At 43.3% G+C, this 9,951-nt stretch overlaps 1 long non-coding RNA gene across 2 annotated transcripts in view; it reads right to left on the reverse strand.

The window, feature by feature from the left end:
* The window catches only part of LOC131193146 (uncharacterized), a 57,946-nt gene extending 51,587 nt beyond the window's left edge, over positions 1-6,359 (reverse strand). The window contains exons 1-3 of one of the 2 annotated variants that reach the window (XR_009153854.1): positions 6,314-6,359; positions 5,183-5,361; positions 4,160-5,002 (exon numbers count right to left, since the gene is read on the reverse strand). This is a non-coding gene — a long non-coding RNA (uncharacterized LOC131193146). Of the gene's footprint in view, positions 1-4,159; positions 5,003-5,182; positions 5,362-6,313 lie in introns of those variants that run through there. The other variant, XR_009153855.1, reaches the window with a different exon arrangement.
* Positions 6,360-9,951: the final 3,592 nt, after the last annotated feature.

The following is a 9,951-nucleotide window of genomic DNA, read 5'->3' on the forward strand; positions in this document are numbered from 1 at the left end:
CATCTGTCTCCCTTTTATAAATCCAGATTGATCATTATGAATTCTTCGCTGCAAAATCAACATTAATCTATTAGCTATTATTTTAACAAAAATCTTATAATCATTATTTAAAAGTGAGATTGGCCTATAGTTCCCAGGTTTAGAACAATCCTGTTCCTCTTTTGGTATCAATGAAATAAAAGAGGTTCTCCATGAGGGGGGAATTCCCCCTCCTATTTGTATCTGATTAAATAATTCCTTAAGTGGACCTAACATCTCATCCTGTAAATTCCTATAATAACTAACTGTAAGCCCATCCGTACCAGGAGTTTTCCCCATTTTTAATTGTTTAATTACCAAAATAATTTCTTCAGAAGTTATAGGCCGATTCAGTTCATCCGTTTGTTCTAAAGTTAAATTTTTAACCTTATATTCCTTCAAATAATTATCAATATCCCTGTTCAATATATTATCTTTAAGATATAAATTTGTATAATATTCTAAAAAAGCTTTTTTAATTTTATCCTGTTGGTATCTCTCTTTACCTTTATATTCTATTTTTTCTATAGTACGTTGTTTTTGTCTTTTCCTTAAAGTATATGCTAACCACCTACCAGGTCTATTTGCATTACAAAAAGTATTATGTTTAGCATATTGTATATTTGTTGCCACCTGATCAGCTATTATCATATTAAATTGATTATGTAATAACTTTATTGCATCTTTAAGTTTTTGATCATGCGGGTTATGTATTAATAATTTATTGTATTAGTTTTTTTTGTTGTCGCACACTGCTGGCTCATGTTTAAGTGATGGTCTACTAGGACTCCAAACTCCCTCTCACAGTTACTGTTTTTGAGCCAGGTTTCATCTAATCTGTACTTGTACCTTTGGTTTTTCCTGCCAAGGTGTAAAACCTTGCTTTTTTTACACAATAAATTTCAGGTTGTTGGAGAGGGCCCATTGTTCAAGGCTGTCAGGATTCATTTGGATCCTGAGCTTGTTTTCTGGGTGTTGGCTATTCCTGCCAGCTTAGTGTCCCTCTGCAAATTTAATGGATTCCCCTTCTATTCCTTCATCTAAGTCATTTTATGAAGATACTGGAGAGTACTGGGCCTAAGACGGAACCTTTTGGTATCCCGCTACTTACTTTCCTTCATGGAAGTGTAGTACCATTAACAACCATTTATTGAATACAGTTTATCAGCCAGTTACAAATCTATCTGGTGGTGATCCCACATATTTCTACTTTACCAAGAAGTAGGTTGTGGTCTATTCTGTCAAATGTCTTGCTGAAGTCTAAGTATACTATGTTCACAGCATTTTGCTGGTGTACTAATTTAGTCACTCTGTAAAAGAATGAAATAAGATTGGTTTGGCATGATCTGTTTTTAACAAACCCATGCTAAGGTAAAGGTAAAGGTTCCCCTCACACATACGTGCTAGTCATTGCCGACTCTAGGGGGCGGTGCTCATCTCCGTTTCAAAGCCGAAGAGCCAGCATTGTCCAAAGACGTCTCCGTGGTCATGTGGCCGGCATGACTCAATGCCAAAGGCGCACGGAATGCTGTTACCTTCCCACCAAAGGTGGTCCCTATTTTTTCTACTTGCATTTTTATGTGCTTTTGAAACTGCTAGGTTGGCAGAAGCTGGGACAAGTAACGGGAGCTCACCCCATTACACGGCAGCACTAGGGATTCAAATAGCCAAGCTGCCGACCTTTCGATTGACAAGCTCAACGTCCTAGCCCCTGAGCCACCTACTAAACCCATGCTAGAAACAAACTATTTGTTTCTACCCTGTTTTCCCCAAAATAAGACATCCCCTGATAATAAGCCCAATCGGGCTTTTGAGCGCATGGTGATAAGGCCATTTTTTTCAGGGTTCAAAAAAATATGTCAGGGTCTTATTTTCGGGAAAACATGGTAGATGTTCACAGATACTGTAAAGTTGATAAAATATGTCTTTCTGGTTCAGGACTCCTTCTGAAAAAGTATGTGGGTTTTGTTTCAGACAACAACTCTGTAGTGATTTGCAACCAGAATGGAATTAAAAATTCACTTTTGTAGAAAAGTGGAGAGAAAGTGCCTATTGTTAGCTACATATATAATACTTTTTAGTAAGATACAGAAGGTGTAAACTAGTTTACTAGCTTAAGTTGCAGTCAGGCTAACAGGAAGGACAGTCCCTGTAAGGTTTGGTACATTTTTGCAAGTGTGTTACAGGCCCAGTTTTTTCAAATGTGCAAGTATACATACTGTCCAAGTTAGGATCTACTGGACTATTTTACAAGCCACCAACCTGTTCTATGCACCCCGCCCCTCCTAAATGGTCCAGGCAGGGCATTGACACATACTTAGGATGTATTTTGAAAAATACAACAGGCAATGTATGATTTGGTGGATGGAAGCAATGGAAGTAAAGATGGTTTCCAAGGACAGATAGCTGTGATGTATTAGTATATACTTATATAGTATATACTTATATACTAATCAATTAGTGATTGATTAGTATATAAGTAGTCCTCAATTTACGATGAGAATTGAGCCGAAAATTTCTGTTGCTAAGTGAGACATTTGTTAAGTGAATTTTGTTCCATTTTACAATTTTTCTTGCCATAGGTGTTAAGTGAATCACTGTAGTTGTTAAGCTAGTAACACAATTGTTAAGTGAATCTGGCTTTCCTATTGACCTTGCTTGTACGAAGTTTGCAAAAGGTGATCACGTGACCCTAGGACACAGCAACGGTCATAAATATGTGTCAGTTGCCAGTTTAGATCACGTGACCTGGGGATGCTGCAATGGTCATAAGTGTGACTACCCCTTATGAGTTTCTTCAGGTGAGACTAAATAGCATAATGTTGATTTATATCATGTTAAGTCTAACAGAGGAATAATCTGGTGTAGTATTTAAGGCATCATGCTAGACATTATAACTTTTAGTCCCACCTTAGTCTCACTGCCAGCTGGGTGATCTTGGGACAGTCATTATCCCTTAGCCTTAAAAAGCAGGTAAGGGCAAACCAGTTCCATAATTTGCCGAGAAACTTTTGCGAGGATTAGCCCAGGCAATTGCCAACAGTCAATACTAACTCAAAGGCATGCACAAACATACACACCCACCAATTATTACCAAGAATATCTCTGTGCACATTCACAAGAGAAGTTGTGTTTTATTGATTTTTACCATATGGTTTCCCAGGTCCTCTTTCCATTCCAGCCATTCACAGGACCAATTCTATTTGACCTTGACCATAAAACTGCCTCCTTTATTCCTTACGTTTAGATTCTCTGGGTTGTTTACACCATTCTAAAATTGGTACTCTTTATGCCTCATTCCAGAGAGTTCTTCCTGACTAGTGTTAGACTTCAGGAGTTTGGAATCAAATTCTTCAAAAGGAATACTCGGTCCATTGTCTTACTGAGAGCTTTCTATTAATACATTCCACAATAAAGGCATAGCCCCTTATGGTCGTGCTTCTGTCTGCCATTTATTGAAACAAACAAAATTCCAGATTCCAATCCAGTAGCTGGGAAACACCATTTTGGAAGGGGCAAACTGGACTCACTCATATCTGCTTGTGGGGCACGAAGGCTCAGCAGTTAAAGACCCTGAGCTTTTCAGATGGAAAGTTGAAGAGCCTGGGTTTGAGACCTGAGCATTGCACAATGGGGTGAGCTCCAATTCCTTGCTCCAGTTTTTACCTAGTTCAAAAGCATGAAAATGCGAGTAAATAGGTACCACTTTGGTGGGAAGGTAACAGTGTATGGTGCACTTTGGCAAATAGTCTTGCTGGCCACGTGACGATGCTGAGTCCCTTTGCTAAGAAATGGAGATGACAGGGCAATCTTTTCCTTTATTTTTTACCTACCTGCTCAGATCTACGTTCTTAAAAATTCCAGTGGGATGAGCTCTACTAATTTGGAACTTAAGTAAAAGGGGCATTCAGATGGGCACTCCCACGTTGGAGCCTTTCATACTTGAAGAAATCTTGATTTCCCATTTATAAATGGAAACAGACTACCGTACTGCACATATAAACTGGTAACCCCCATCCTGACAGATAAGGTACTTCTGTAATATTTATTTTAAAAAAATAAGTCATGAGCATTGAATACTGAACGTTGCATTTAATTCAAATATTTACACCATGCTCTTCAACTTAGAAACTTGTTAGAATGTCTTACAGGCTAATAAAAACCAAATAGATAAACAATTAACAGAGGTTTTGTGCACCTTCTATTAGAACCTTCATCCTTCCATTTCTGCCTCTGAATGCTTCTTTGTTGTTGTTGTTGTTATTAGTTGCAAAGTCGTGTCCGATCATCACGACCCCATGGACAACGTTCCTCCAGGCCTTCCTGTCCTCTACCATCCTCTGGTTTGTTACTGCTTTCCTTTGAATGCCCTTTAATTAGTCAGTTAATTACTCATCTGCAAAAGTTGAGTAAGTTTTCCTTTAGTTTTATTTTCTTCCCTTTATCTAGCGTATATCAAATTACATAGTAAAATGATGAGTGACCTGTAGCTAATCTCCCAAGAAAATGAATTATTTAATTAAAAAGCAATAGAAAGATTAATTCATCAAAGATCCTGCCACTGAGCTGAATAGAATAGTAGCAAAAGTGTCAAGCTGAAAAATTTTCATAAAGACATGGTTATTTCCAAGAGAAACACTTATTTATTCCCAGTGGATGCAACAGTTGTGCAACTGTGATTTTCTGCAAAATATGACCCACAACTCAAACATAAACAAAATTGGGAGGATAACCTTAGTAGCCATGGAATTCAACAAGGTGGCAATGACAGTATATTGGCTTTCTCCAGAAGGTGTACAATGAAGGAGGCAATTGCAAGTTGAAATTTTGGAAGAAACCATGAATTCAATGATTTCAAATCAGTTCTCATAATCCTAAAAGTGGAAAAGTACTGTAGTGAAAACCAGAAAATATCTCCTTAATTTGGATCCCTGCAGATCCCCAAAGCAGTTAAATCCAAATTGAAGCCAGTTGGAAGTAACAGCTGTCAGAGAAAAAGATAGATAGATTACACTTGGGGGAAAAAATGATTAAAAATGCAATTAGAAAAGAATAATGCAAAAGAGGAGAGACTGGAGAGGTGAAAAAAGGAAGAAGAGGTGGGTGGGACTGAAGAAATATCCACAATAAAGAAGCATGTTCCCAGCAGGAGCTGTGTACCTACATTGTGTTGCGATCCAATGGTTTCTGACGGCCATTTCTGGCAAGGAATTAGAGGAAAGTTTCTATGTATATGAAGGAATAGGACTGGATTGCTGAGCTGGCTTCGCTATCCCCGTTCTCCATTCTGCACATTGAATTGATGCCTTTTTCAAAAATAACTTCTTGACAGCTGTGTGCAACCTGTGATACATGACATTTGCTTCATTAAAAATACATTTCTTCTACTTTCATATGGGATTGAAAGAGAAAAACTTTGACACCAGCAGTTTCTGGGGAATGTAGATTTGCTGCATCCAAACCAGTGGTGATATTCAATTTTTTCCCCTACAGGTTCTGTGGGCATGGCTTGGTGGGCATGGCTTGGTGGGAGCATGTGACTGAGTGGGCATGGCCAACTTGACATTACTCACAGCAATCCACCAAGCCACGCTCACCAAGCCACACCCACAGAACTGACAGAAAAGTTTAGCCGGCCAAGTCTTCTAGCGTTGAACCTGGCTGCTTCTTGCCTCCTTCTCATGTTTGTTTTGTGTGTATGAGCCCGAGAATGAGGAGAGAAGCAGCCACGTTGAATGCTGCAACAGAGAGAAGCCGAACATTTCTCCCTCCCTTCACAGCGGAGCTGCTCAGAAGACAGCCACCAGCCACAGTCTGTCCCTTTATGGTCCCCTCCCTCCCTCCCGGGATTATACCTTAAAGACTGCGGCCAGTGGCCGCTTTCTGAGCAGCTCCGCTGTGACACTGTCCGGTTGCTGCCGTTCCCCTGACTGGGTACGGTTGATATGGCCTGACCCAGTCAGGAGAATGGCAGCAGCCAGAAAGACAGTGTTGCAGTGGAGCTGGTCAGAAGGCAGCTAAAAATGATTGCTGGCACTGGAGGCTTCTCAGCACGAAAGGCGGCTGAGCCTCGCCGTATTTCCTCCCCACCAAGGTGCGAAGGTGGGTGAGTGAGGCAGGCGGTGAGCGGACAACGGCTCCAGGGCAAGGCCAGAGCTGTGGAATGTGCATTCCCCCATCTAGCCTAGGTGGGCGGTGAGTGGGCAGTGGCTCTGGGGCCTGAGGGAATGGCACATCCCTGGGACCCAGCCCCTGACCCAAGGCAAAGGGCGAGCAGGTGGCATGCATTGCTTACCTTTGGTGAGCTGAGCAGAGCTGGCGAGGTGATTAGCTGGGCTGCATGGCGAAGGCAATATATATAGGGCGGGGGGTGGGCGAGCAGTGAGCGTCCGGAAGGGGCGAGCAGCGACCAGGTGGGCATGGGCGGGGTCAGTCAGAGATGGTATTTACCAATTCAGTGTACCAATTCAAGTTGCCGCTACTGGTTCGCCTGAACCAGTCAGAATCGGTCAAATACCACCCCTGATGGAAACAATGGATAAGAGCCCAGCAAAATGGCCTCCAATTGGCCTGCTATTTTGTCCAGTAGCCTGAACTGATATTTCTCATGATACCAGCAGAGGCCTCATCAAGTCTGGAGACTTTTTCTAAGTGACAGAGACACTGCCTAAGCATAGCAATGGAAGCAGTGCTTGGTTCTCTGATTGTGGCAGGAAACAGAAAATATGAGGAGGGCTGAGTGAAGAGCAGGTGTCAAATGCCTTAGGAATGTTCCAGCAAACCAGCCAAAAAACTTTGAGTTTCCTTGTGTCCCCCCCTTCACTCTCTCTGCTTTGCTAAGTGGCAATAAAATGTCTTTCCCAAGACAAAACATAATATATTTTGGTTCCAGGAAATAGATTCTTCCAGCTGTTGACCCCCCTCTCATGTTAATTGGTCTAATTCCGTAAAGCTCTTTCTTCACACACAGGCTTCATCCAAGACTGAGAGGCCCTGCAGGGAGAAGCAAGAAATCATCCTGGATTGATTGGAAAATAAAGGATCACAAGAAGAATTAATTTACTTGTGAAGGTGTTTCCTATTCCTCACGGGTCAAATATATGTTGAACAGGTGGTCAGGTCATGCAAAAGAGAGAAGTGATAGGTTTAAAGAACAAAAGGCAATGTTTGGTCATGGTCAAAGCAGAGATGATGAATAGAAAGAAAGAGATGGCTTTGTTTTTCTTCCAAATCACTGAAGTAGTTGGCGGGGGTGGGGGTGGGGAGAGTAATGTTTATGTGCATCTCAGATATGTTTGCAAAATAATTTCCCTAGTCTGATGCCCCCAAAGTGCTGTATATGCTACTCTGAATTCTTCTATCAGCAATATTTACTTCTTCCTCCTCTTGCCCTTATGTATCCCCCTTGTGTGGCCAGAAGCAATTCACAGCCCAAGGAGTTACCTCAACCTCAACTACTGTAGAGGTTAAATTGACAAAGTAGAACTGGGTAGACCTGGATTCTAAATATCCCTTGACTGTAGAACGCACTGGAAGGATATGAGGTTCATCAGGATCTCTGAGTGAAATCTTCTGTTCGGCATTATTGTTATCATGCATACAAATCATAACATTACTTTCATGGTAAGCAATATTATACCAAGGGCAGAAAAGGAGTGAGAAGTCGCTAGCAAAAGAAACTTAAAGCAGCAGCAAGGGAAACAACAGAAAGGGAAATGTAACTAAATCTCATTTACACAAACATCATTCGTTATAACCATCCATCTCTTTCTTGAAAATTATCCTGGTTTCCACCATGATCATATACAGTATTACTTCGTATGTTGCCTTTTGTTGTTTAAACAATATTACCTCTCTCTTTTTTCAAGATCTTATCAACTCCAGCCAGGCATAACTTTCTCAGTTTTCCCTCTCCTCTTAGTTTATTCAAACTCTCCTTCAAAAATTCTATTCTGTTATTCAATCCTTACCCTCAGGGTACTTTTTGTACACATTATTCATTTTCATATTCAATATTCACTTATCAGCCATTCATTCTTGATTCTAACTTTTCTTGTTTTGCTAAATACACTTAAGTATTTTACTCCCACTTCCTGCAATTTACTTTTATATATCTTCTTACGCAAGTAAACTTCATGCAGTATAGTATATCCCATTTTCTTTAGCAACCATAACTACCCGTATTTTTCGGTGTATAAGACACACCTTTTTACCCCCAAAAAGAGGGTGAAAATCTGGGTGCATCTTATATTACGAATGTAGCCCTGCCCACCCACCGGCCCCTACCCTTTGGACATTTTTGGGCAGTTCCAGGTGGCGGGGATCTGGGCCGGGGCACAGCCTGTCCTGAAGAGGAACAAACCTCTTCGGGACACTTTGGGGGGGGGAATTCCAAAAGAAAGCGTTTTCAGGCAGCAGCCCCATCATCCCCTTCTTGATTCCAAAAGTGGGATGTGCAGAGGCAAAAAAAGTGCTTTGCATTTTAGGTGGCAGATCTGGCCAGGAGGAAAGAGGTGAGTCTGCTAAGAAGGAGGATGAGAGTGCGCGGCTCTGCAATGTGCAATGGGAAGGAGCATTTTCAGGCAGCAGCGCTGTGATCCCCTCCCCGAATCCAAAACGGTTCCCAGTTCCCCGCTGCACATTGCAGGGGAACTGGCTGCCGCCTGAAACGCAGCTCTGAAAATTGCATTGGGGAATTGGGCCAATGGGCAGTGGTGGCTGGAAAGGAGGGACGTTTCACGGCTCCTGCTCAGCTTGGCTCGGCTTGGCTCGGCTCGGCTCCTGGGCCTAGAGAGGGCTTAGGTGGTGGCGGCAGCAGTGGCTCTTCACGTTGCTGGGGAGTGAAGTCATTGCGACCATTGTCTGGCCTGAGCTGCCCGCTGGGTGGCCAGAGGGGTGACCAGCCGCGAACCGTGGTGCCCACCTTGTTTGCCGAAGCTGCTGGGCTTTCCCCCCTGACCTCCTGAAGAGGTTCGTTCCTCAGGCTGTGCTCCAACCCTTCCCCCAGAGCTATAGATAGGAAGACAGGGGCATCTCGGGAGCAGAGCCTTCGGTGCCAAGTCCCTCTTCTGCCCCCATGAAAATCGTCCCCCACCCCACTCATTCCAGTCAAACGCATGTAGAGTTATAGGATATTGTGGTCTGTCAGCAGCCTACAGTGCCGGTGGCGGAATCGGACAGTGATGAGGCGGAGGCGAGGCCAGGGCCATCGAGAAATGGGGTGTGGACTCCAGAGCCTCCAGAGGCTGAGAGTAGTGAGGAGGAGGAGGAACTGGGAGAGCCTGTCCCTAATGCCTGAATGAGAAGAGCTGCCAAGAGGCAGGAGCAGCTCAAGCAGAGAGGTCACCTTGGGGGTAGGGCCAAGAGATAATTGGCCCCTCCCATAAGGTTTAACGTGACGTCTCGCCTGGATTACTGCAATGCTCTCTACATGGGGCTCCCCTTGAAGGGCATCCGGAGGCTGCAGTTAGTCCAGAATGCGGCTGCGCGGGTGATAGATGGAGCCCCCCGTGGCTCCCGTATAACACCCATCCTGCGCAGGCTGCACTGGCTACCTGTGGCTTTCTGGGTGCGCTTCAAGGTGCTGGTGACCACCTTTAAAGCGCTCCATGGCATCGGGCCGGGTTACTTACGGGACCGCCTACTGCTATCGAATATCTCTCACCGACCCGTGCGCTCTCACAGAGAGGGTCTCCTCAGGTGCCAGCTGGCAATGTCGCCTGGCGACGCCCAGGAAGGGCCTTCTGTGGGGGCCCCACCTCTGGAATGAACTACCCCGGTCTTCGCCAGCTGGACCTCCGGACCTTCCTTAAAACATATTTATTTAATTGTGCAGGGCTGAGCTAAATTTTAAATTACTGGCTTTTAAATTGGCTTTTATTCTATATTTTTAATTTTAAATTAACAGGCTTTAGAATAAGTTTTTTAACTGTT

Source organism: Ahaetulla prasina, chromosome 2, assembly GCF_028640845.1.
Source record: "Ahaetulla prasina isolate Xishuangbanna chromosome 2, ASM2864084v1, whole genome shotgun sequence".
In the NCBI taxonomy this organism is placed as follows: Eukaryota; Metazoa; Chordata; class Lepidosauria; order Squamata; family Colubridae; genus Ahaetulla; species Ahaetulla prasina.